The 27,757-nt window shown below is 43.9% G+C and overlaps 1 long non-coding RNA gene across 4 annotated transcripts in view; it reads right to left on the bottom strand.

Moving 5' to 3' along the window:
• Positions 1–554: 554 nt before the first annotated feature.
• Positions 555–27,757, bottom strand: part of LOC142011206 (uncharacterized) — a 261,545-nt gene continuing 234,342 nt past the window's right edge. For 2 of the 4 annotated variants that reach the window (XR_012644996.1, XR_012644999.1), the window contains exon 6: positions 1,240–1,363. This is a non-coding gene — a long non-coding RNA (uncharacterized LOC142011206). Of the gene's footprint in view, positions 604–1,239; positions 1,364–1,627; positions 1,734–27,757 lie in introns of those variants that run through there. The other 2 variants (XR_012644997.1, XR_012645000.1) reach the window with 2 other exon arrangements.

Below are 27,757 nucleotides of genomic sequence, written 5' to 3'. Positions count from 1 at the left end.
CTGGAATGTTATTATTCATGAGTGCACTGTTCACTGTTGTACTAGGCATTTCATGCTGACTGTATGAAGCTAAAGTTTATGCTACACTGTAAGGATAAGGACTAGACTAACATCTTCCCTATGGTTATACTGTAGGGCTAGTGTCTTTTCACTCTTTAGTTAGAGTATGCTTTGGGCTATACCACTGCCTGCCATTGACAATGTAAGCTTTGCAGCAGCGGCAATGTATTTAATCAGGGGTATAGCAATATACTAACATCCAGGATTAGAAGGGCAGGGGGATCAAGGATTAGGCTTGTTGTCCTGGCAGTCTACAGTCAGAGAATTAGTGCGTCCCAGGCATGTGGATCCTCCTCCACTGAACTGGGTCTTGGGAAGCTGTGCTGGTAAAATGCAATAAATCCCAGGAGGTGCAAATAGAAAGCATTCTAGAAGATGGCCTTCTGATTTTAGGAGACTGGGGGATCTACACAAATTAGGGGCCAGCATCAGTTTGTTTTTGAAGAGAGATAATGCTCACCTTCCCATGGAAAAAATAGGAAGAAAATCCTATGATTTTGTGAAATTTTCCTCCCTCCTGACCTTCTTTGCATGTGTTTCTGCCTGTAAGAGCATAGCCTGGTCTTAACTCATTATTGCATATTAATAGTTGTCAAGCAGAAGCCAGGATGATATAGTTGCTCGTTTCTCTGCCCCCCCACTGGGTCTCCACATGTCTGGATCTTTAGTGGCAAAGCGCTCAATGAGAGCAACAGAAAATGCTGCCTTTGATGCATCCTGAAAACAACAGCCAGTCAAATAATACAGAAAAATGCCACAAACACTTTCCGAATTTTTGGGATTTGTCTGCCTTTTGTAGCTGGAGACAAAGTATAAGAACACCACATCCTACAAATATATTAGAAACAAAAACAAAACAAACAAACAAAAAAAAAAGACAAAGGGATGGGTAGGCCCATTACTGGTTGTTGGAGGGAAACAGTAACAGAAAATATGGAAATAGCAGAAGTGCTAAATGCCCCCCTTTTTTCATGTTTAACCAAAAAGCTATCGGACCTTTAAAAAAAATGAACATCAGAAAAAATGAGGTTGGATCTGAGACTGAGTTAAAGAAAGAAAAATTTAAAAGTCACTTGGGCAATTCAGATTTCTTCAAGTCAACAGGACCTGATGAAATATATCCTGAAATATTCAAAAAGCCATCTGAAGGAACTACCTGAGCTGTTATTCATTATTTTCAAAAAGTTATGGACAATGGGAAGAGATTCCAGAGGCCCTGAGGATGCCAAATATCATACCAATCTGTCAAAAGGGGAAAAGGAAAACCTGGGGAATTATAGACCAGTCAACTTCTCTTCCATACCTGGAAAGATAATGAAGCAAATAGTTAAAATGTCAGTTTGCAAACATCTACAAGAGAATAAGGTGATAAGTAACAGTCAACATAGATTTGTCAAGAACAAATCACGTCAAACCAACCTAACACCTTTCTTTGGCAGTGTAATAAGTGTTGCTGATGGAGGGAAGTGGTAAAGGTGGTATGCCTTGACATTAGTAAGGTGTTTGCCAATGTCTTGCAGGATCTTACCATAAACAGTCTAGGAAAATATAACTTAGATAGCATTACCGTAAGGTAGGTTCATAACTGTTGGGAAAACCTTTCCCAAGGAGTAGTTTACAGTCTGGCTAGAAGACCATATCAAGTGTGGTCCTGGGTTCAAGCTGTTCAATACCTGCATAAATTATTTTGATAACAACATAAGTACCATATCAAGCCAGAACAGTGGCAAGTGCTTGAGAGCACAGGATTTAAATTCAAAATGATGTGGACAAACTGAAGTAATCTGAAGTAAATAGTAATAAGTAAAAATAGTAATAAGTAAAAAATTGAAACTTCATTTTGGAAGGAAGACCTAGTTGTACACCTACAAAATGAGAAATGTCTGCTTAGGAGGGAGCACTGTGGAAAGGTATCTGAGGGTTGCAATGAATCACAAACTAAATATGAGTTAACAGCAAAATACTGTTGGGAAAAAAACACGAAACAACATTCTGGGCTGTGTTAGCAGGAATATTGTAAACTAGACATGAAAATTCTCCTACTTTACTCCAGGCTTTTAAAGCCTCAGCTGGAGTATTGTGTCCAGTTCTGGGCACCACATTTCAGAGACGATGTGGACAAATTAAAGAATGTCCAGAAGGGATCAACAAAGATTATTAACAGGTCGAGAAACTACGACCTATGGGGAAGAGGGAAAAAAAAAAGCTTTGTCTAGCCTGTGAAAAAAAAAACAGAGTGAGGGCACGGTAACAATTTTCAAGTACATAAAAGGTTATTACAAGTAGGTGGGCGAGAAATTGTTCTCCCTAACCTCTGACGACAGGACAAGAAGCAATGGGCTGAAATTGCAGCTGTGGAGGTTTGAGTTGGACATAAGGAAAAATTTCCTGTCAGAGTAGTTAAGCACTCTGAGACATAAATTGCCTACAGAGGTGGTGAAATTTCCATCACGAGGAATTTTTAAGAACAGGTTAGTTAACACAGGTGAAGAATGGTTTGATTACTACATAGTCTTGTCTTGAGAGCAGGGGACTGAACAAAATAACTTACAGAGGCTGTTTCCAGTCCTATGATTATATTCTAATCATCACAGTTTCACAGCGATTTAAATATGAGCGGAAATGAAGTAGATCGGGAAATGGCTTTTCCTTCTTACTGAGATTTGTAAGATTTTTTTATTAAAAATATCACATCCCAAAGAGGGATCACAAGTGAAAATTGTCAATTTTTTTGTGAACTCAATCATCTGAAATTATTTTCAAATGACATCAATTAAAAAGTTTCACTTCAATAGTTTTCCAACATTTTATTCTCTCTTGTTTTGACCATTTACTGTTTAAAACTTTTTTTTAAGTAGAAGTTAACCAACATTTCAAAATGAAAAGTTATTTTGAATTGAAAAATGACAACTCTTCTTTTGGAAATGTAGAAAAGGGACATTTGACAAATTTCAAGACTTTTTCATTTCAAACTATTTGGAATGAAGAGATTGACAGCTCTTCTTGATAACCGGTCTAGCTTACTCCCCTTCCTGTATGAGAGAGTAGCAGTATCGTCATAAAAGAGGTTTATACTGGTATAACTCTGTGCACAGTTGTGGGAGTTGTACAACTTTGTGTGTGTGGACAAGCACTAAGATATATTTAGTATCTCCTACTGAGCTGTGGCATCACAGCTTTCTACATATTGCAAGTCCTCCATGAAATAAGGGCATGCTTTTCTCCACGGCAAAATGAGTTACTCAACATTGTTAGGTTGGATGAAGGCAATATTGCAAGCAGTACATGTGGTGGGGGCTGGATAGCAGAGGATATCCTCGATAGAAAGTGGCAGGTTCATTTCTGACTTGCAGACGCTAAAGCAGTTTTGTGTTTTTCATAGATGGCATATTGAACTCTGTCAGCCTGTCACACGAAGTAAACTGGCTGTTAATAAGCACTACTGAAACTATTCATCTTCCCTTACTGAGTAACCAATAGAAATACTGAAAAGTTGTTTGTTTTTTGAAAAAATGAACAAACAAACTTGAACTTTAGCTTCTGGTATGAATCATCTCTTATTTTGCTAGAATTTATAAACTGTTGGGAATGCTGGCTATTCTGGTTCCTTTTTTTTTTCAATCGTTTAGGTTTGTATTTTGGATGCTGTGATTACATTATTCTGCAGGCTGTGGTTAAATTATTAATATTGTCTTGGCTCCTAATACCATCCTGGCTGCCCATGCTTTGGAATGCACGGATGGTTACAGTTTAGTGCCTTTAGTCTGTCTCGGGATAACATCTGTAGCTAATTATTAAGCCAGTTGTTGTTTTAGTTGTCATTGTTGCTGTTGCTAGTTATAAGGCAGTCTCTGCTGGCATTTTTTGTGATGTCGTAAAGATTTCATGCTTACGAAATGTGCTGGGTTGACAGTTGTGAAATGATTTTTTTTTTAATCTGCTGAACAGGAACATCACAGACTGCAGCATCACAGTCTCTTCCACTTCACGCTATCCAACCTCGGCTTCTCTGTTGACACTTGCCAGTGAGTGAATTAATGCTAATTATGGTGCAATCACCTCTTCACTAGAAACTAAACTGACAGCAAACAGCAGCATGAGGTTTGGTCACTCACAGCGTAAATGGACTGGATTTGAACCTTTTGTATCTCTTGTGAATTCATTGGACGATCAGCTGCCCTCTGCACAGACTGTTCTGGTGAAAGCCAGTCTGAAAGTAAATAAAATAGCAGCTAGAGCTGGTCAGAAACTGGACGTTTTTGAAGTTTTTGAAAAAAAACACACAGAATTGGAATAAGGCCAACATTTAAAAACATCATGCAAAATGAAAACTCTGGGACAAAAAGTTATTTGGTGCCATGGACATATTTTGGTTTGCTAATATCAGGATTTGTTTTGATTAATTTAATTTCAACTTGTATATTATGTAACAGGTTCCCCCCATGAAGCCACCTGGAACTGGAGTACCACAGAGTCCTCTGATCTACCAGCCTGGGCTGCTCTCACATTGTACTGCTGTGACAAGCTCAAATCCTCCAAGTTTTCACCTTCAGGACCATTCAAACAGTTAGGAACACACCCAGCTCTTGTTAGACATAGGCATTCTAACCTTCTGCCTCCCAGGCCAGGACTCCAGAGCCATGCCATCCTGCTCTGGTCAAATCTGGTCCGTATATGGGTTTAATACCTGGTTTGCCTCTCCTTCAATGTGATGATGCCCATGCACACCTGTGGTAACTAAGCTGATATTTTCCTCACACACCTTACTGAAATGCACACTGATTTGGATGAAAACAAAGTTAAGTTATTAACTACAAAAAGATTGATCTGTTTGCTATCACCTGAAATCTAAGCAGATACTAGATCGGTAGGATAAAAATTAACAGCTTCTCACCCTGAGGGATATACAGCCTGGCAGATTCATAAGCCAGAAACGACTTTGCATTACAACTTGCATACAGGTTAGAAATGCCTTTAGCTGGGGACCAACACATCTCCTGAGTTCAGTCTTTGTTTTTCTGGTGTTTCCAGGTGTGTTGTTGTAAGAAGAGTGAGATAACATCATGACGTCATTTCCCCCTTTTATATCCACAGCCTGGAATGCTCTTTTGCTGTGACCAGTCAAACAGTTCCCACTGTGTAGTGCTGTCTCTGAGAAGTTTTCTATTGTGCACAGCTCCTGGAATAATGCTTGTGCTTGTCTATATTTCCTCAATAAGCTATTAACATTACTTGGCCTTTCTATTTATTGTATATGAATGTCTGCTTGTGGGTGTTTGCAACCTCACAGCATATTTCAGTAACACAAACATAGACAGATTTCATAAGTTCACACACAATGACAGCGCATACAGTCCAACAAGAAACGAATGTATAGCAGATCAAGACGTTTAGAACTATACCTCACAAGGCATATGTAGCAGAAAACATATCCTGCTGACAGGAAAATTGTGAATAAGAGGGTGCCAGGATGGCATGTATTATGTTAAGTATAGCTGTACATTAGAGGCCCTGGTGCAAGCAGAAGTTGGACTGGAAGAAAGTTCAAGACAGATACCTGTTGTAATACACACCCAGGCTGAGGGAGGAGCTGGGGAAGGTAGGGTGTGGTGGGAGGGGAGTGAGGCTCCGTGGCAGAGCCTGGGCTGGCTCTGCACTGCCCTGGGGGACCGGGGGAGCAGGGCTGTGGCTGGCAAGGTTGAGGGGCTCCATCAGGGGTCCTGTGCTGGGGGGCAGGAGCATTGTATAACTTTGCCCAGACAGGTAGCTGGATGGACATGGCAAAAATAATATATACAAGAGGCCCTGTTGCAGCCCCAATTGCAAGTGGAAGTTGGGCTGGAAGAAAGTTCTAGACAGAAACCTGTTGTAAAACACACCCAAAGTGTATGGGCTGGGTCCCATGCTGTCCAAGGGAGGGGCTGGCAAGGTGCACGGGGCACCTCTGTTGGGGAGGGGCTGGCATGGTGTGGGGGAATCTTCACTGGGGGACTGGGCCGGATAAAATTTCAATTAATATAGACAAAAGTCAAAGTACAACATTTTCACATTATCCAAATCTGAAGCACCAACACTACTGAAACAAAAAAATGCTGATTTTTTTCCCCCAGCAAAAATTTCCTAAAAATTGACGTGTTACTGTTAAATGTTTTGCTAGTGATGAAGTTACAGAATGGAAGGAGCATTCATCTATAGAAATATTTTTGGCCACAACTACGAGGGAGTGCACTAAATATTAGCATGTTTGCTGTGTTATCAAACACACAAGAAGCATTTTTGGGGTTAAATGCTTTTGTACACACTATTAGGTTTGCAAAATGAGAGCCTGGGTCACTTATTTTCTGGTTTTGTGGCTCTTGCTACATTCACCTTGGCCGTTTCTACACAGGCCACTTCCTTTGGAAGTGGCTTGCTAATACAGGGAGCGAAAGATGCTAACGAGGCAGGGATGCAAATTCCCCATGCCTTATTAGCATAACATCACGTGATTTGGAGTTTTTGGGAAGAAGGGACCTCTGGAAGAAAAACTTCCTTCTGGAAGCCCCCCCGGCAGACGCGCTTCTACATGGTGTTTGGAGTCTGGAAGAATGGTCTTCCGGACTCCAAATCACATGACATTATGCTAATGAGGCACAGGGAATTTGCATCCATGCCTCATTAGCATCTTTTGCTCCCTATATTAGCATGCCACTTCCAAAGGAAGTGGCCTGTGTAGAAACGGCCCTTGTGTTTTGTCGTCTTCAGCAGTGACTAATCTCACACCCTGGAAACTTTATCTGATTGCTAGTTAGTAACAGGGCAGGAGCCATGAGAATACTGAAGTGATCATCAGTACAGATTTGCAAGCTTTGGAGCCCTGCCTACAGTGTGAAGTGGACCTTAGGAGATGAGGAGTGACAAATAGGGGATCCATAGTTTGTCTAATGCTGACACTCTCTTTATGTTTCACACAGCAGGATTTTCAAAGCAGGCCAGGGAATATGGATGCTGGCCATTAGCTTCTTCCCCAGTGGTGGTTGAGCAGCAGGATAGGTTGCTTCCACTCTGTGCCAGAAGGGGTGCTTGCTTCATAGCCCCACCAAACCTGATTACTCAGGTTAGGGCTGGAGAGAATTTGGCGTGGAATGAATTCCCTATGGGGAAAAATATTTCCAATACATTTGCAGACAACTTCTCAGTCTCTGGATGGGAGCAGAGGATTGTTGTGAAATCCCCAACTTCTCCGAGTTCTATCCCTGCCCAGTGCTAATGTCATTCACTTGCAGTATTCACAAAAAATAAATTGCTACACTGGGCTAAAGTCCTGTTACATTTCATAAAATACATATTGTGCCAAAGAGGAGGATAGTCTCAGTTTTCCACAATAGGCAACACAGACTTTCTCAGGAACTCAACACATTGGTCCACACAGCCTGAGACGGTGATGACCCTATGCTTTATGTAAATGGAGATCAAGAGATTCATCTTTCAACAGCCCCACTGCAACCTCCTGAAGGCTCAGTTTCCAGAAATCAGGACTTTAAAGTTTAAGGGTGGAACCATTTGACTAATTTACCCTACATGTCAGAAACCATAAGCCTTACATACACCCTAAGTTAAGAAGTGCATCACAGCAAATTCATCAGTGAACACTTTTATATGAAATGGTTTGAAATGCATCAGGTGAGTCTACCTGCTCTGCTTACAGTTTCAGGACTACCCTGTAAATTAGCAAGAATGACAATTTACTAGTCATCAGGGAGATATCCAGGCACTATGAAATGTTCCTTTTTTGATGTCAAGATCCACAGGAAAAAGTCCCCTGCTTTAAGGGGTGACCACAGAAGTCAGACCTTCCTTGAATACAGACAAAACAAACAGGCCTATTTACTTAACTGCCTCATTTGGCTTAGAATCACTTCCTCTTCATATTCTCTCTGAAACAATCCACTGCTTTATAAAGGATGACAGCATCAGTAAGTCAAGAAGCTCTTTGCTTTGGCTTTCACTGTAGGGTGGTTGCCACATAAAACCTGTTACTTTATGCTGATTTGGCTGAAGAACCTTTGATGCTGTCAAAAGGACACGAGCAAGGGGAACCCCTCCCTGTAAAGAGGCAAGAAGAGGGATTCAGCTCAGAAGGAATGCCATGTTTGTCTACACTACAAAGGAGAATCATGCTGACACTGGTCGCTGAGAAGGATTATAGCTGAATTAGCTATTGGGACAATTCATTTTACTGGCAGGCAAGAGCATACAGCTAATATGAATTAGTTTAAATTATATAATATACCTTTTGCCCACAGCCATACTGGGCCAGAACAATGGTCCATCTAGCTCAATAGCCTATCGTCCAACATTTGTCAATGCCAGGTGCTTCTGAGGGAATGAACATAACAGGACACTCATTCAATGGCCCATCCCCTATCACTCACCTGAGATTCGGTCAGTGGCAAGGGACACTAAGGTTACCTCAGTTCTAGAGGGTTTTGTCCTACCATGCATCTACACACAAAGGCTACGTCTACACGTGCACCCAACTTCGAAATAGCTTATTTCGATGTTGCAACATCGAAATAGGCTATTTCGACGAATAACGTCTACACGTCCTCCAGGGCTGGCAACGTCGATGTTCAACTTCGACGTTGCTCAGCCCAACATCGAAATAGGCACAGCGAGGGAACGTCTACACACCAAAGTAGCACACATCGAAATAAGGGAGCCAGGCACAGCTGCAGACAGGGTCACGGGGTGGACTCAACAGCAAGTCGCTCCCTTAAAGGGCCCCTCCCAGACACACTTTCATTAAACAGTGCAAGATACACAGAGCCAACAACTAGTTGCAGACCCTGTATATGCAGCACGGACCCCCAGCTGCAGCAGCAGCAGCCAGAAGCCCTGGGCTAAGGGCTGCTGCCCACGGTGACCACAGAGCCCCGCAAGGGCTGGAGAGAGAGTATCTCTCAACCCCCCAGCTGATGGCCGCCATGGAGGACCCCGCTATTTCGATGTTGCGGGACGCGGATCGTCTACACGTCCCTACTTCGATGTTGAACGTCGAAGTAGGGCGCTATTCCCATCCGCTCATGGGGTTAGCGACTTCGACGTCTCGCCGCCTAACGTCGATTTCAACTTCGAAATAGCGCCCAACACGTGTAGACGTGACGGGCGCTATTTCGAAGTTACTGCCGCTACTTCGAAGTAGCGTGCACGTGTAGACGCAGCCAAAATGTGTTTTTTTGATAGTGTGTGTTGCACCCCAGACTGTCTTAGCTGATAACCTCTGATGGACTCATCCTTCATGAACTTACAGCTTCATGAACAATTTTGGCCTTTACAACATCTCCATAAGTTGACTGTGTGTTGTGTGAAGAAGTACACCCTATTGTGTATTTTAAATCAGTTGTTTATTATTTCTACTGGGAGACACTAGCTCTTGTACGATGTGAAGGAGTAAATATGTCCTTATCCTTTTCCTCCACAAGATTTTATAGACTTCTATCTTATCACCCTTAGTCATCTTTTTTTCCAATCTCAAAAATTCCAGCCTTTTAATCTTTCCTCATATTGAAGCCGTTTCATACCCCTAATCATTTTTGTTGCTCTTCTTTTTACCTTTTTCAATTCTATTACATATTTTTTTAGATGGAGCAGCCAGATCTGAACTCACTATTCAAGATGTTTTCAAGACGTGGTCATACCAATGATTTATATAGAGGCATAATGATATTTTCAGTGTTATTAGTGATCCATTTCTTAATGGCGCCTAAAATTTTTATAGCTTTTGACTGCCAGAGTGTAAGCTTCTGTTTTCTTAGGTACAATTTAACTTCCAGTTCTTAAACGATATCTTTGTACCTTAACTGCTTCTTTAAATTTGTTGTTTAGCCCAGGTATCACATTTTTGTCATTTTTTTTTAATTTGAGGGTATACAATTAATCTGAGCATCTAATAGTGTTTTTAAAATGTTTCCAAGCACCATGCAGGGATTTCACTTTTAACATAGTGTCTTTTAATTTTACTTAAATTTAAAGTACTCTTACACCTGAACTCCACACCACACTGGCTCAGATGCAACCATTATGTTTTTCAGTTGAGAGAAATACTTTACGGACCACTTGGTCTGACTCTCTATCGGCAAAAACAATGAGAAGTGCTACGGCACCTTATAGACTAACAGATTTATTGGAGCATAAGCTTTTGTGGATATAAGCTTTCCCTGCAGCTGGAGTCTTTTCCCTCTGATAGGGAAAGGCTCTGGCTATGGGATGCAACACTTCTAAAAATGTCAGTGTAGACATGGGAAGGACTTCCTGGGTACATACAGAGCCTTGTAGAGTACACATGCTAAGCTTGTGGCATACCCTAAGGTTTTCTCTGCTTGCCTAAGCAGTGCCTCACCATCTTCACAGCTATTTATACCTGTGTTGGATGTGTGCAGCATATGTTCTCTACACACTGCTGTGGCTATGCAGTGTAGGTGGCCTGAGACAGCATTCATGCTCACACAAAACACTTTAAGCTATAGCTTGAGCAAAGCCTTGGATCCCTGCGGACAATTTGCTAGGCTGTTAGCAGGGAGTTTGGTTTTTATGTGGGTTCTGTGAGTCTTGGCACATATGTGACATGAAATAAAACCAAAGCATTAATGGAAGTTCTGTCATTAACTTCAAACAGGCCCTGGAGTTTCTGATTACCAAAGTCATAAGTGAAAAGGGATGAAGCTTCTAGGACTCCAACAACCCCTCTAGCTTAGTGCAATTTTTGGTGTTTAAGGCCCATGTTTTCACAGATATAAGTCCAAGCCACTTCCTCTATCACAAAAAAACCTACTAATATTTAATCTAAATGACGAACTAAATATGTGCATAAATGTGAATATAAATCTCCAGACTCTGCTTTTATGGATATAAATGACTTTTCTTCCTTTTATGAGAAAGTATTGTCCATTGCTGAAAAGAAAACCTTCTCCTCTTCCTCCTGAGACCAACAAATCCAGGTAGACCTGGTGAGATTACTTTCTGTGGAACGATGAAGTGTCTGGTGAAAATGGAATTTCTTTAACAGCTATCAAGACAGGGTCTATGTGAAATTTTCTCCTCTAGCTCATCTGATCCACTAGATATCAAATCGTGTTCAAAGTGTTGAAGGTTTCTCTTTACTTTTTTTTTTTAAATTTGTGTTGGACACTGTCTGCTTTTTCTGGAGGCAAAGCTTTCTCTTAACCCATGAATTCTCACCATATTTTTATTCTTTGCTATATGTACCCAATGCACTTCTCATAAAAACAGCTGCACTTTGATAGTTTCTACTGTAAGATGTTGTTTTATGTATACCAGGTAAGTATGGCCTGAAGCTATGGAAGAAAACTCTGGATTAGTGAGGAAGATATTATAGACAAAGGCAAGAACTGATGATTTTTCTTGTTATGGGTATTGCACAAATTTCCAAAAATACAATACAGAAATTGCAACTCTTGGAATCAAGTATAAACACACCATAGCCGCGTCTACACGTGCCGGCTATTTCAAAGTAGCCGCACCAACTTTGAAATAGAGCTTGCCACGTCTACACATGGCGGACGCTATTTCGAAGTTGAAATCGACGTAAGGCGGCAAGATGTCGAAGTCGCTATCCCCATCAGGAGATGGGAATAGTGCCCTACTTCGACATTGAACACCGAAGTAGGGCATGTATAGCCGATCCATGTCCCACAACATCAAAAGAGCGGGGTCCACCATGGCGGCCATCAGCTGAGGGGTTGAGAGACGCTCTCTCCAGCAGCGTGCAGTGGCCCCTTAAAGCTCCCCGCCCCCTGCCTTCCTGTGCAGGAAGCTGAGAGAGCATGCAGGCGGCAGCATTGCCACGCGGCCAGCCTGCACACATCTGTACAGCCCCAGGCCACACCCCCCCACTGTGATGGCCGCCCGCCAGCCCCCCATGAGCCCTCCAGGGCACCCCCCTCAAGGGGAGCCAGGGCTCCCAGCCTGGCAGCCAGCCTGGGAAAAGGCAGCGGGGCCCCTCCTGGACGGAGGCTGAGATCCAGGACCTGCTGGGGCTCTGGAGCGAGGAGGAGGTCCTCCAGGTAATGGGGAGCAAGAGGCGGAACTCAGATGCGTTCGCTCGGCTGGCCGAGGGCCTGGCTGCCCGGGGTCACGCTGCCCACACTCCTGACCACATCAGGAGTAAGGTGAAGGAGCTGCGGCAGGGTTACGCCCGGGCCTGGGCTGTAGCCAGCCACTCTGGGGCCGCCCCTGCCACTTGCCCCTTGTACAGGGAGCTCAGGTCCATCCTGGACCCCCAGTACACCTCCTCCCCGCCGGCCACTCTTGACACATCGGCCGAAAAGCCCCAGCAGGCCCCGGAGGTGGAGTCCGCCCCAGAGGCAAGCCCCGCACCCCAGGGGCTCCCCTGGGAGCCCACCCCTGGGGCACTGGGGGAGGAGGAGGGGGGGATCCTCCTCCAGCGATGGGGGGCTCCAAATACTCCTACCGTCCTAGAGCTCCAGCAGGGCGTCCACCCAGAGGGTGTCCCCTGACCGTGGGAGCAGACCGTCAGGTATGTACCCCCCCGGTGCACACCCCCGGGGTTGAGGGGCAGGGACAAGAGACACGACCAGGGCCCTCCACATGCCCAGATGACCATGGCCCCAAGGACAGCAGCGGCATGTCCCTCAGAAGAGTGCATCATCCCCTGTCCCACAGCAGGACAGTGCCATGCCCCATCCCTGGGGATGGGGGGAGAGGAACCTAGGGTCCCCTGGGGGGAGGGGTGGGACACCCATCAGCAGCAGCAGCATCTCCCAGGGATGGGGAACCAGCAGCAGAGGGGTGGGGGGACAAGGGCCACAGCTCGGGGGCCACACACTAACGTCTGTCTCCACTCTTCTTCCCCCCCATGTTCCGCAGCTGCACCCTTAGAGGGCCCGGAGAGCACTGGCGAGGTCTCAGTGGTCCTGGACAGCCCACTGGGGCCATCACTGCAGGCCAGCCCCTAGGCGGAGCACCGACCAGCCCAAGGGCTGACGGCAGAGCCACCACCACCACAGGACGGTGACGGACCCCCAGCTGCTTGCAACCCTCCGGCATCAGCTGGAGGTGTCAGAGCAGCGGCTGCGGGTGGACGAGCGGCACCCGCAACTGCAGGAGTGGGCGCTGGCCTGGCGCCAGGAGGCATGGGGGGCCTTTATGCGCACTTTTGAGTGCATAGCAGACTACCTGGCCCCCCATGCCGCGCTGCTCGCCACTCTGCCCGCCCTGCCCACTCCACCCGCTGCTCCACCTGCCGTCCGCCACCGCGGGGCCTTCCGCCGAGGGGGACGTGGGGCCTGCTGACACCCACAGGCCGTATCTGCTGGTTCACCCGGCCCCCAACGAGCCTCGGCCAGGGCTGAGGCCAAGGTGAGGGTCACGCCCGCCAACCCCAAGCGCTGGACGGTAGGGGGTGCGGGACCCAGGACGTGCCCCCCCCTTTGTACATATCCCCATTATTGTGTATATAGTTTGTATTAGACCCCTGTTCTTTTATGATACCTGCCCCCCCTTGTAAATAGTTCTCCCCTTCCTTGTGTTCCACTGTTTATCATATATATATATGATACACTATATATTTGTAGTAATATTAAGAGTAGTAAGTAATATAGTAAGTAATATTAAGTAATATTTGTATATATTTGTAGTAATAATAAGAGAATTCACCGTTTTGTGGTTTCAAGAACAGGTCTATTTTTATTTGCAAGAAAAGTTGGGGGGGGTGTGCTTTTGGGTGCTCTATGGTGTGGGTGTAGGAGTAGTGAGTGTTGTGGAGGATGGGGGGTGCAGTGGTGGGGGCCTGCCAGCATTCACCCTGTGGCCTGGTCAAAATGGGCCCGCAGGGCCTCCCGGACCTGGGTCCCCTCGGGATCCACCTGGCGACTGGGGGCAGTGGGTGGCTGCACATCAGCCCTGCCAGCCTCCACAGCCCAGCCCTGAAAGAATGCCTCCCCCTTGCTCTCGACCAGGTTGTGGAGTGCGCTGCACGTGCCCACAACCTGGGGGATGTTGGTGGGGCCTGCATCAAGGCGGGTGAGGAGACACCTCCAGCACCCTTTGAGGTGGCCAAAAGTGTGCTCAACCACCTGGCGCGCATGGTTCAAGCGCGTGTTGAAGCGCTCCTGGCTGGCTGAGAGATGGCCCGTGTAAAGGTGCATGAGCCAGGGCCGGAAGAGTTACACCACGTCTGCGACGACGCAGAGGGGCATGGTCGTGTCCTCCACAGGGATCTCCCGCTGGGGGATGTAGGTCCCCGCCTCCAGCTGGCGGCACAGGCCCGAATTCCTGAATACCTGGGCGTCGTGGGTGCTGCCAGGCCAGCCAACATGAATGTCCAGGAAGCGGCCCCGGCTGTCCACCAAGGCCTGGAGGACCACAGAATGGTAGCCCTTCCTGTTCAGGAAGCATCCTCCACTGTGTTCCAGAGCTCGGATGGGGATATGGGTTCCATCCAGAGCCCCGAAGCAATTTGAGAAGCCCAGGGTGGCAAACCCCTCGATGGTGGCAGCTGGGTCCCGAAGCTGCACGAGCCTGTGGAGGAGGAGGGCATTGATGGCATGGACGACCTGCAGGGGAAGGACATGGGAGAGCACCAATGACGGGTGTGCAGGGTGTGTCTGGCCCTGCCCCCACAGGGCTCCTCTCCACCCCCAGGGCTGCCTCCCCCTCCCCGTGGGTCCTCTTACCTCCATGAGGACAGCCCCGACGGTGGCCTTGCCCATGCCAAACTGCTGCCCCACGGATCGGTAGCTGTCTGGAGTGGCCAGCTTCCAGACAGCAATGCCGACCCATTTCTCCACGCTTAGGGCACACCGCATGGCGGTGTCCTGGTGCCTCAGTGCAGGGGTGAGCCACTGGCAGAGCTCCAGGAATATCTGCCGGCTCATATGAAAGTTCTGGAGCCAGCGGTCGTCATCCCACTCGCCGAGCACCAGCCGCTCCCTCCAGTCAGTGCTCGTGGGGTAGCTCCACAGCCGGTGGCGTGTGCGGCGGGGGCAGGGTGCGGAGGACAGCAGGGTCTGGGGTTGCTTCCTCCTCCCCTGGGGGCAGCTCCTCTTCCATGAATAAAAGGTTATCAGCTGCCTCCTGCATGGCATTGAGCACGGCGAGCACTGCTCCTGCAGGGGCGGCTGGGTGGACCTCTGGCTGCTGCTGCTGGGGGTCCATAACTGCTTCGCTGAGGTTTGCATGCCTATGGCTCTGCAGACCGCATGCTGTGCAGGCTGCGTGTGTCTGGGAGGGGCCCTTTAAGGGAGCTGCTTGCTGTTGCCCCGGAGATGCTAGTTCACCCTGTGACCCTGTCTGCAGCTGTTCCTGGCACCCTTATTTCGATGTGTGCCGCTTGGGCATGTGGACACTCCCCTGCAGCGCCTACTTGGATGTGGTGCTGCCCAACGTCGATGGCACCAGCCCTGGAGGACGTGTAGATGCTATTCATCGAAATAGCTTATTTCGATGTAGCATTCACATGTAGACGTAGCTCATAGCTACATCTATCCAGGCAGCCTCTGGTGACAAACATGGGCTTTTGTTGACAAAACTAATTGAGTGTTTCCATGGTTAAAGTGCTCTGTGGAGCATCTGTTGTCAAAACTCAGATGTTCAGCCAGCAGCGTTATACTTCTTCCCAATTAGGTACAACTTCTCTATTGACAGTGTTTTGTCAACATAGTGCCCATGTAGAAAGTTCTGTCTATGGAGGGGGCTTCCAGTTTCCCAGACAGCCCTGTTTGCAGAGCTTCTGGTCAGCCGTTCTGTTGAGAGACAGCGGGGCAGCCCATTTGCTCTCTGCTGACAGAGGAGAATGCGCTTTTCAAGCTGCTTTTATGTATAGCTGCGATCTATCGACAGAGGTACTACCCCTGTCTATAAAGCCCTTTAGAAATATTTCAGCCTCAAAGGGTTTGTCATCTCAACTGTGCTTCTAGAAAGCCCATTCTGGTAGCCTCTGGGCTCTAGTTTACAGCAAACTGTTACACATGGTACTGGTATCCCAGGTAATATCTTTCCATTTAAACAGTCTGACATACACATAACCAGTTCAAACATTCCAGATTGATAAGGAACTTCCATTTTTTGACAATTTGCAGAAATCCCTCTTCCCCTCCCAAAAAACTGAATTGGCATGAAGGGCAGTAGCCATTCCTGTACTACTGAGTGATTTGAGAGCCAGTATTTTGCACTTTTTTTCTGGACACAAAGGCTACATCTGCACTACAGTGATCTTTCCAAAGCAGTTCTTCCGGATGATCTCATCCAGAAAAACTTCTTTCAAAAGAACACGTCTACACATAAAGAAGCAGGTGGAAAGCGTGATCTGCTCTTTTGATAGAGAGCATCGGACACAGCCCCCACTCTTTTGAAACAATAGGCGAGGGATCGAAAAATCTGGCATCACGAGGATTGCTCTTTTGGAAAAAGGGGGCCACCAGGGCATCTACGCACTTTTTTCCCCCAAAAAGACTCAGAAAAAGGTGCTCTTCCTCATCTGGTAGAGGCAGACACAGTGCTGCATTCTTTCGATTTCAGACCAAAAGAGTGCATTTTGTGTTTAGATTCTCCTCAGGTTCTTTTGGAAAGGCCCATTTTTTTCAAAAGAACTTGCAAGTGTAGACACAGCCAAAATGGTTCTAAGGTTTGTGTAATTCGTGCCTCTACAACAGGAAAGGCATTAGTAGCTCCTTTCCTCTCATTTTCCCCTTGTCCTCCTGTTACCAATAAGTGTAGGCAGTGGAGTATTCTGCTCTGTCCCTATACAGGCTGGGCTGGCTGAAGCTTTGAGCTAGCTTTTTCTTAGCACACTTCACTCACAAGTGTCCTGCTAAGAGGATGTTGTGGGCAATTTTAAATAACTGAACATGGAAGCACTGCAGCATGTGCAGTTGCAGTTGCTCAACCCCACCTCTGGATTTTACACTATATCAAAGCCCCTGTTCTCAATAGACCTTTTCCTGATTTCCCACATCTTCACCAGTAAATCCTGCTGAGCTCTGACTCAGTAGAGCCAGTGAAGGATCTGTGTGCTGAAGTCTCTTAAATTCACTATAGATGTCCTATGGTCTTGTGCCACTCTGGTCAGCCCCACTGTGTCATCCTCTCATTCCTAAAAATGTGGTCCTTCCTACTTTTAAGTCTCTCTTGTACTGGCTCCCCTTGAACTTGACCCATAAGGTATGATCTCTGGCTGTGACATCTTATTGCAGAGAACATATTTTCCCTCCAATGTGGATCATTCCCCAGTAATACTCCTACGCTGAATGCTCTTGCCACTCTCTTCTGCTGGGTTCTTTTTCTTCCATCCCAGCTCAAGTATAGCATGGTGAAGGAAAGTTGCTCCTTCTGTTCCGAATATGACCTTACTGTGGCACACAGCCCTGAAACACCTGCTCTGGGAAGATCATTTGGCTATTGGGAAATACTTGCTCTTGTGTCCCTCTACCCTGTTACCTCTTTTCCATAGTGGTTATTGAGCATATGAACCTATGAGAGTTCTCTGGACTAGAAATGTTAGTACATGTATAACCTTTTTTGTCCTATACCTTTAGGATCTGACTGGTGCCAAGCAAAAGAATTTGCCGGACCACAGGAAGTCAATATTGTCTAGCACATTACCAACACATCCACTGCTTACCGAGCTCTTACAAGACATTTTGGGGTAAATTAGAGCTAAATAACAGCACAGAACACTGACAGCCAGGATTGGTGGCTATAAACAAACTTTATGGGATGACAGAAAACATGGCCACACCCATAAGTGGTTATAAAGCTAACTAAAACCATGCTGGATTAAGGATATTGCCGGATGAGAGCGTTGCAGATTAGAGAGGTTCAACCTGCAGAATTAACAATGTTGAGTTGTGGTTGTTGGTGTTATTGCTTCCATTTCCTTCATTTCCAGCTAGGGCAATCACAATGGAAATGTTGTACCTCCTGACATTTCCATAACTTTTTAACTCTGTATTTATCTTTCACCTTCCTCATGAGAAAAGACTGGCTAATGTTACTCTTCTCTGACACAATTGCCTTTTTACCTTCTGCTGGTGTTGTGTCTTATTAGCCCCCGTGGTAACAAGGCAAACTCTCCTCCTACCGTTTTACTGTTTAAATTCCACCTGTTACTCGTGTACTGAATAGACAACTCAGCTGCCCTTCTACCAGTAATTAGGGTGTGATACTTCAACCACACCTTTAGATTCTCTGTGCAAACTCTTAGGAATTGGCCTAGAGGGCCAACTCCCTCACTTCCTTTACTGTGTGTGGCTCTGCCACTTTCATCCATACTTCTAATATAGATGGGAGGGATCCCCACAATTCCATGTGATTATCCCTTTTTTAACAGAACTTCCAGCAGTACACTTCCATCATCAGTTTATAACATTTTAACAAGGCCAATTTCAGCTGTTTGTAATCATGTCTGACTGAAATGTCCATTCATGCAAATACTTCTACAGCTCAATCTGATAGAAGTACAGTTAACTGGAGAACCCACATGTCCTCATACAATTAATAGTCTGATTTTTTTTTCAAGTGCAGTTAGAAAAGCATCGATAATTTCCTCTTTTTTTTATAAATGGAAAGCAATTCAGATCCCACTGTCATGCTGCTTATATCCTCTGCCCTGGTACTTTAACCGGGCCATTGCTAATTCATGTTGATGTTCTTTCTGTCTCCTCTGACTCATGCTAACATTGTCTCCTCAGTCTAGCTCCCATGCCATAATGTTCGCATGTCCTGCCAATGTTGTCTAGTCCTCATTTTCTACTACATCAGAAATCTGACTTTTTCTGGCCTGCCTGCTCATACCTCTTCAGAACTTTGATGAGCAGTTTCCTGTCATGATCTCTATAAGTGGTACCTCTGTGTCAACACAAGCACTTCATTTATTCCATATTAACCCTGGTGTAGTTCACTGGACTTTTGCAATCCCTGCCTTGCAAATAAACTTCACAATATAATCTTCTTTCCACGTTCTTTTAGATTTTATTTCGGTTCTTTTTGTAATAGGTTAAAAACTTCTGTGAGACAGCTCTGCTTTGTTCCCTGTGCCTACCCCTTTGGTGTGGTTGGTTTCTCCTCCAGACAAGTCGGTAAGTTCCAGCTTCCCTTATGACTTTGGACCAAGTGGTCCCTTCCACCCTTTTTCTGTCCAATAGGAAAGTCTCATTTGTGTGCCTAGAATCACAGGGGTCAAACCAACCTATTGGTTACCTAGTAACCTGGCCTCAACTCACTGCCCAACTGTCACTACCTCTTGTAAGTCCAGTCAACTGTCCTTTCCCAACTGCTACTGGCCAAGTCAAGTCAAGCCAACAGCTCTCCCAAGAATTTGGCTGATGCACCTATTGAGAGTTCCTCCCTTAAAATCACTTCAGACCAATATTTAATTTTGCTAAAAACTGATTTTTTCACAAAAACCTGAGGAAAATAATTGCGGAAAAAACTTCTGTATTATCAAAAAGCATATTTCACTCAACCAAGTTTTCATGAAAAAATTATGATTTCTCTGTTGATTAACTAGTACATGTCCACTAGCTGCATTTCCAATAGCCTGACAAAGAACTTTTAGACTACATCTTTATTTAATCAAAATTTATCTGTATTGTGTTTGAACTGTTAACCTAGAGATGAAAGACTTTAGTCCATATTCAAGTAGCAGCCACCTAAGTTGTTCAGTCCCTGAAGAACATGATCAACTAATTGAGCTGCTCTTTTGCTGAGTGCCTCTTGGAGTTTCATAACCTGCAAACAATTGCAATATTTTTCCCTATTCTTTCTGCATTTGTGTCAGACACTTAACACATTTCCCACTATTTTACTAGCTAGCCTCATAGGACCTGCATAAATGGCATTATCAAAATTGCATCTCCCTGATTCATTATTTCCAATTTTATAAAATAGCTGAGTTTGTGAAGACACTATCAAAAATATTTTAAAATAAACATATTTAATCTTCAGGAGATTAAAAGAAATAGTATGGGAGACATTATGATCATTGTGCCCCAAAGCTATCAAAAATATAAGGTACAAGGAAAACACATCAAACAAATAGGCACAATAGAGAGCATTTCAATGAGGAAATAATCACACTGAAGGATTTGCTACAACGCAGTGGCCTAAATATTGCCCCATATGTAAAGTGAAAGGAGCTAGGAATAATAATAAAAAAAAAGAAGATTAACACCCCACGGTGTATTTAAAAAAAAACAGTACGGCAGCTAATATCCAGTCTCATTTATTTTTAAATTACTACCTGAGATTTAATCTTGTCCAGCTGACACAAAAATTAAAATAATTTAAGAAAACAGGAAGAATGAAGCAAAGATGATCCATTTCTTGCATGACAATTGTTTTATTGATAGAATGACAAATTTTTTATTGATGAGAATGAATTGTTTAGGCAAACTGTTTTCCACAGGATAGCAAGAAAACACCACTTCATGTGTGATCAGCTCAAATTTTCCGCTGAAAAATTTATGACATGTAGGAAGATTGCAGGGATGGTCAGGACATAAATTTATGGGAAGTAATATGGATTCAATTTGATAGAAAAAGAAATTTATTCCATGACTTAGAATCTCTTCTGCTAGCCATTCTGGATGAGAAGGGACAATTTATACAAAATAATGCCCAGTGTTCACACAAGAAAATAGATGCACAGGCATTTGTAGGTACCAGCCCACCTCTGGCATGGGTATAAATCAGCACACATCCAGTGAAGTCAATTGAGCTATGCTGATTTACATCATGTAGGGATTTGTTTTGTTATTTGGCGGCAGCTAGTAGAATGCAGATATTTATTTGTAACAATAAATAAATAAATAAATAAACAAATTACTACAACAGATTGAAACTCTCTCATCGGACAACATTTGTGGTTAATCTGCTGGACCAGAGAACCCCAGTTGCATGGAGCCAGTCTGGCCAGGGGGCTGTTTCCACTGGTGACAGGGAGTCTCACTGACAGCCCTGTGGCAGCAGGAAGGCATCGGGGGAGCCAAGTTAGGGTCAGGAAAAACAAACACAAACATCATCTGAAAATATGATCTCACCAAAAAATTTTGATTCAGGCCTATTTCTACACATAAGCAACTGAACAGCATTGAAAGGCAAGTAGGCTGTATTCAAACCAGAGGAAAACAGTGGCTAAACAGGAGGGAGAGTTCACTGAATCAGTCAACATGAGGGGAAATGGAATTGTGGGAAGAATGCTACTCATTCAAAGCAGTGAAAAGAGGGAGTTAGTCTTCCTCTCTTCTTAGCAAAGAAGTAGGGTCTTGCAATGTCCATTGCTCTCCTTTATTTTAATCCCCAGAAAAAAGGATCCATATGTTCTTTCCATATGATGAATTTAGTTTAATGTTAAATCATGGGATTAACATTCTTTGCACAAGTTAGGCAGTTCAGTTCAGGTAAGTACTTACATTGATGGGCTAGAAATCCCAGGAGGCCAGGTTCAGTCACAGGATTTCAGTCAACCTCTTTGACATCTCTGTGAAGGTTCAGCCAAAGTTTAATCTCCCGACCAGAAGTGTTCCCTATCACCTCCAGGTATGTTTTATTTTTGTTTGTTTGTTGATTTGTTTTCAATTGTTTTTTATTTTTTGGAATCTCTGTGGACAACACTAATATCTTCCCTGTCACTAAGACACAACCTCAGTGACCTCTTTGACTCAGACCTTTCACTAGGGCCTCACATCCAACCTAGGTTGAAGCGTTGCTGATTCTTTCTGCATAACTTCTCCAAGATACAGCCTTTCCTTTCTAGCCACACAGCTGGAATTCTCCCCTAAGATCTCATCTTCTTGTGTCTAGAATGCTGTTGCAAATATCAGTCTCTCAGTCCATCATTTGCTTCTCCCCACTGGCTTCCTCTTTTCCATCTCATCAATCACAAGTTACTTGTCTTCACTTTTAAGGCCTTTCACAACTGATCCCCATCCTGCCATTTGTCAAATTTTTCAACAAACACCTTTGTGCTTTTCCACACGTAACCCACAAACCAGGTGGGTGTGGTTCACTGTCTCATGTTGTGGCACTTAGACCACTTATGGACAGAAAGAACAAGTCTCCTCTATAGCCTTAGTTGAGAGCCAGCTGGATCTTAGCTGAAAGTGAAAAGGTTTGTGCACTGAGCTCCCGGGGTCCCAGGTACAGTTCTGCCTGTTGGCAGTCACACACACACTTGGGAAAAGCCCCCATCAAACACCACAAAGGTATGTTATTACCGATCTTCAAATCCATCCTAAAACTCTCCTTTGTCATGATGCCAACAAAACAAAGCACAACCTGACAATGGGCAGCTGCTGAACTGAGAACGCTGCCCATTGTGTTGGCCAATGTCATTTCATTGTTTATCTGTAGTCCACACCATATATGTCCGTGTGTTCATGTTTCATACTTACATAGATGTCTGGGGCTAGGATTATCTTTTTTGGTCTGTGTTTGTACATCTAACATAATGGGGTTCTCATCCATAACTACCTCTCCTAAAAAGCTACAACAATACAAGGAAATAATGACAACATGTCATCATCATCGTCATCCAATACCCATTCAAGTCAAAGGAAGGAAACTGTCTGAGCACAGTGGGCACTGGATATGGCCTGAAGATGTCCAAAATTTCCAGCTTCTGATTAGCCTACAAATTCCAAAATAATAATATGTCATGGTATCCAACCACCTTTTGTTCCAGTACCAACTACAAACCAGAGACACAGAACTGAAAAGTGGTCATCACAAATGTGAACTGAACTTTCATTCCCTTCAGGTTCTATTGAGGCAAATGCTTGTGTCTGATTTTATCTGAGATGATTTGACTGTCCCTATAATGTACCATTTTGAAAACATGAAGCCAGATTCTGCTACTCATGCTGAGGAGACCCTTCGTTCATAAATAGTCCTACTGAAGTCAATGGGTTTATTCACAATATCGCTATGTGTAAGGGTGGCTAGGCCTGATGCTGAGCTGTTACTATCTTAGTTGAATTTTCCTGCTGCTACTGTGTCGCAGTAGCAACATTTTTCACAAGCAGTAAAATAATTCTAGTTGGTTCCAAGAAAACACAATACCTGTTGCTCGATATTCAAATATAACAATCACTTATTTGCAATGATATGAATGAGAAAATCTTCTCATTCATTCCAATGGGCACTTCCATGAAAAAAAGATCTAAAGGGCTCTTTTCTCTCTCAAAAAAAAAAAAAAACACCAAACAAACAAGCAAAAAACTTCCTCTAAGGCACTTCTGTGCTTTTTAAACTTATCAGTATGTATGCCAACGTTTTACTTTTATGTTTAACATTTTTTTTTATAAAGGACATATGATAGGGTTTTAAGGATGTTATTTGCAACTAGATTTCTATAGAGGAGACAAATGCACATGGGGCAGAATGCTTCCAAAAGCTCACATGAAGGAACAAGGCTGGAAAGATGATCTCTGTTTGATCCGTGGCACATCCCATGCTGCAACTCAATGCGTCATATAGCAGCTGGTTCACTGTTTATTACATCCTTTTCAGGTGCCAGGTAGTCCCCTGGACCAAACTGGATTTCAATTACCAGGGCTGTATGTCTTTCCAAGCCTGTTCAGTGAATTGCCAACTATCAAAAGATAAAGGCTTGGATTCTGATTTTTCCTTTAGCAAATATTTAAGTTAGCAAATCCCACCTTTTAATCAGGCACCAGTTCTTTTTTTTTTTTTTTAACTAAAGCTTTACCCCTAGGAGAGAATGAGCACCTGCAGAACAGAGTATTTCTATGTGATTTTAATTAAAGAAGGACAGTTTTATTCTTGATTTTAAACAAAATGTTGATAATATGGTAGTGTAACCTCCTTTCAAATTAGACTGCTCAAAATGATACTACTTTTATCTCTTTGGGTCTTTGGTAGGCAGTTTCAGGCTTAGAATATGATTAACAATTTGTACAGAAAACTTTAAAGTAGGCTGTAAGAAGCAATTAGGATTACATTCAGGTACGTGTAACCACTTGCTACAAGTTGAGAGTTTAGAACAAATTATATAACTCAAGAATACTGCATACTAGCACTCCCCTTGGGAACCACCACTTCATCTCCCGGTCCTTATTTCTAATTAAGTCTTGAATCTTTTTTAAGTTAATATAATTTACAACAGGTATGAGCTTCCCATGCTGTTAAATCAATAGGCTTTGCATAACTAAATGTTTTTCACTTTTGCCAGCAGGACTCCCAGAAATCTCTGCTCCCTCTGAACTGGGCAAGTCTCATAATATTAATACCTTTATTTAATAAATTAATACTCAAATATTTAATCTGCTGTTAATTGCACTTGGGTTAGCAAAATGAATATGCGCTTAATTTAGTACTTATACAAGCAAAGCAGACATTTTTCTCTCTGTGATAATAATACAATATACTCAATCAATGTGTTTGGAAACCTTCCTCTTAAGCTACAGGCTGAATCTCTCTAGTCCGGCACCCTTGTGACCTCACCAGTGCCGAATGAGAGAATTTGCTGAACCAACGGAGGTCAATATTTTTCTGGCAGGATTACCAACACTTCCTCTGCTTACTGGGCTCTTAGAAGACATTTTGGGGTAAATTACAGCTAAACAATAGCACAGAACACTGAAACCCAGGACTGGTGGCTGTAAACAAACATTATGGGATTGTGGGAAACTTGGCCATAATATGAAACGTGGACATCCAGCTAAGTAAAATCATGATGGACCATGTATGCTGCCAGACAAGAGAGGTTCAACCTGTAGCTTTCTATTATAGTGTGGTTATTCATAATGAACACTCTCCTTCTGTACAATTTAAAGGTTGGAATAGTTGTGTGATGCTTAACTTTAGGTTTACAGAATACAACATATGAGCACATCCAATGTTTTCCCACAGACAAATAAAATATAATACTTGCTCATTGAAATTCATGTATTTACATATATGCTGTAATTTACAATTCCAGCCCACACAGGCAGAACTGAAACTTCCTATCATGACCCACTACCACCCGGCCCCCTTTCTGCCCCATCAGGTATAACCTACAACATAACGGACAACACATTAACACTAACATCTAGTAGTGGAGATGATATCTACACTGGCCTTTATAATAAGGAAAAGGGTTCCATGAAGTAAGAGACACTTCAGCATAAAGCACTTATTTCTCTTTTCTCCCCTTCTCAAATTACTCAACCATCTACAATTTAACCTACATTATGGTGGGAGATCAACCCGCTCAGGGTTGATCTTCTGCGGTTTGATTTTGCACATGCATGAAGTCAAGTTCTCACCAGTCAAAATCAAACTCCAGTGCTCCTTGCAAGAGGTGAGGAATAAGGAATGCCGAAGGGAGAAATGCTCCCATTGACTTCCCCTGCGTAGACAGACATGGAAGTTGACTGCAAACACATCGATTTTAGCTATGTAATTGGTGTAGCTAAAAATCATGTCTCTGTGGTCAACTTCCATGTCTACTATATGCCATCATGTACCAACAATGCCCACACACCAGGTATATAGGACATACTGCAAATGCTCTTCCTCAAAGAATGCATGGACATAGAACAGACATCCAAAAACTCCAAATACCCAAACCTGTCAGCCAGCACTTTAATGGAGTGGGCCATTCTGCTAAAGACCTGAAAGTTCGCGTTCTGCTGAAAAGGGACTTTAACAACTGTCTACAGAGGGAATGCTCAGAACTAACATTCATATTCAAATTCGACACATTAACACATGGTTTGAACAGGGACAGCAATTATCTGACCCATTATAAGGACTCTTTTACATACTTCGATGTTTTATCTAACTCTTAACTTCCCCACCCTGCACACATGCACACCCTGCCATCCCTCAGCTGTTCTGATTTGCCAACCTTGATAACAATTTTTCTGATTTGCCACCCTTGATAACAATTTTTGGACTTCTGTGCTTTATATATTGAGTCTGTTCTGGTAAGGCTATGATCTGAAGAAGTGGGTCTGTCCCACGAAATTTCATCACCTAAAAAATCATTGTTAGTTTTAAAGTGCTACATGTCTGCTTTTTTGGTTTGATAGTATAGACATAATCTACCTAGAGAACAGTGCATGGCTCTAGCTCCTCAGCATCTATCTTGCTGGATTTTTAGTTTTGTTACTTTAGGGTTCCTGGAATCCCTCTCATCCCACCTAATCACTATGGTTACATCTATACTACAGAGATCTTTTGAAACAAGTCCTTCCAGAAGATCTCTTCTGAAAGAACTTCTTTCAAAAGACAGCGGCCACAAAGTCCCCGCTCTTTTGAAAGAATGGGCCAGGGATTGAAAAATCAGGCACCATGAGGTTTGCGTTTTCAGGGAAAAAAGGGCCTGCAGAGCATCTACACACGTTTTCTTCCAAAAGAAGCTTTCAAAAGAAGGTGCTCTTCATGAAACAGGATTGGAAGAGTGCTTTTGAAAGGAGCACAACATTCTTTCAATTTAATTTTGAATGTACGCTTATTGTGTGTAGAAGCTCCGCTATATTTGAAAAAATATTTCAAACAAACTTGCTAGTGTAGACACTGCCTAACAGAACAGCTACTCTTCAACATCTCCAATGTTCCTCCTTTCTTCACCATCACAGGTAGGCATGTATACTTGCTTTGGGTCCTCTTCACTTTCTTCCTTCCTTGCTTTCCTGAACAACTGTATTTTCTTTGCTCTTGTAGGATTTCTCATCTGCTGTCAGTGATTTTAATGTGATTCTGGAGGTTCCTCACATATGAATCGCAAGGGGCAAGAGTGACTGACAATAGTGGCCCTATTCTCCAGTGTCATACCTGCTTCACCACCACAGAAGATCTGTTTCAGCTTTCACTTAATCTTTGGCACTTAAATGTTTCTTGGATCATTGCCTTAGCCCTCTGGGTACATGCAAGCTTTACTTCCATGTGAGAATTTCCCTTATATATGGCTGAACAAAAGACTAAAAAATGTGGCTAGAGGCAAAATGGCATCCTTTAAAAATTGTAAGTCAAACCCTACTGGGGAAAAAAGAAAGGACTGTAAACCCTGGCAAGTCAAGTGTAAAAATATAATTAGGTAGGCAGGCAAAGAAAGAATATGAAGCATAACCAGCAAATGAAACAAAAACTAACCAACAATTTTTTTTGTTTCAAGTACATCAGAAACAAGAAGCCTGCCAAACAATTAGTGGGGTTGTTGGACAATTGAGTTGCAAAAGGAGCACTCACAGACAACAAGGCCATTGCAGAGAATTTAAGTGAATTCCTTGCATCTATATGCAATGTAAAGGATGTGTGGGAGATTCACACACTTGAGCTGTTCTTTTTAGCCACGTCTACACATGCTGGCTACTTTGAATTAGCCGCGCCAACTTTGAAATAGCGCCCGCCATGTCTGCACATGGCGGGAGCTATTTCGAAGTTGAAATTGATGTAAGGCGGCGAGACGTCGAAGTCGCTGTCCCCATCAGGAGATGGAAATAGCGCCCTACTTCAACGTTGAATGTCAAAGTAGGGCACGTGTAGCCGATCCGCGTCCCGCAATATCGAAAGAGCAGGGTCCGCCATGGCGGCCATCAGCTGAGGGGTTGAGAGATGCTCTCCCCAGCCCCTGAGCTCTATGGTCACAGCGAGCAGCTGCCCCTTAAAGCTCCCCACCCCCTGCCTTCCTGTGCAGGAAGCTGAGAGCGCGTGCAGGCGGCAGTACTGA

This window comes from Carettochelys insculpta, chromosome 3 (genome assembly GCF_033958435.1).
Source record: "Carettochelys insculpta isolate YL-2023 chromosome 3, ASM3395843v1, whole genome shotgun sequence".
In the NCBI taxonomy this organism is placed as follows: Eukaryota; Metazoa; Chordata; order Testudines; family Carettochelyidae; genus Carettochelys; species Carettochelys insculpta.
Note: the sequence above shows the minus strand (reverse complement) of the source record. Positions and strands in the feature narration are given on the sequence as shown.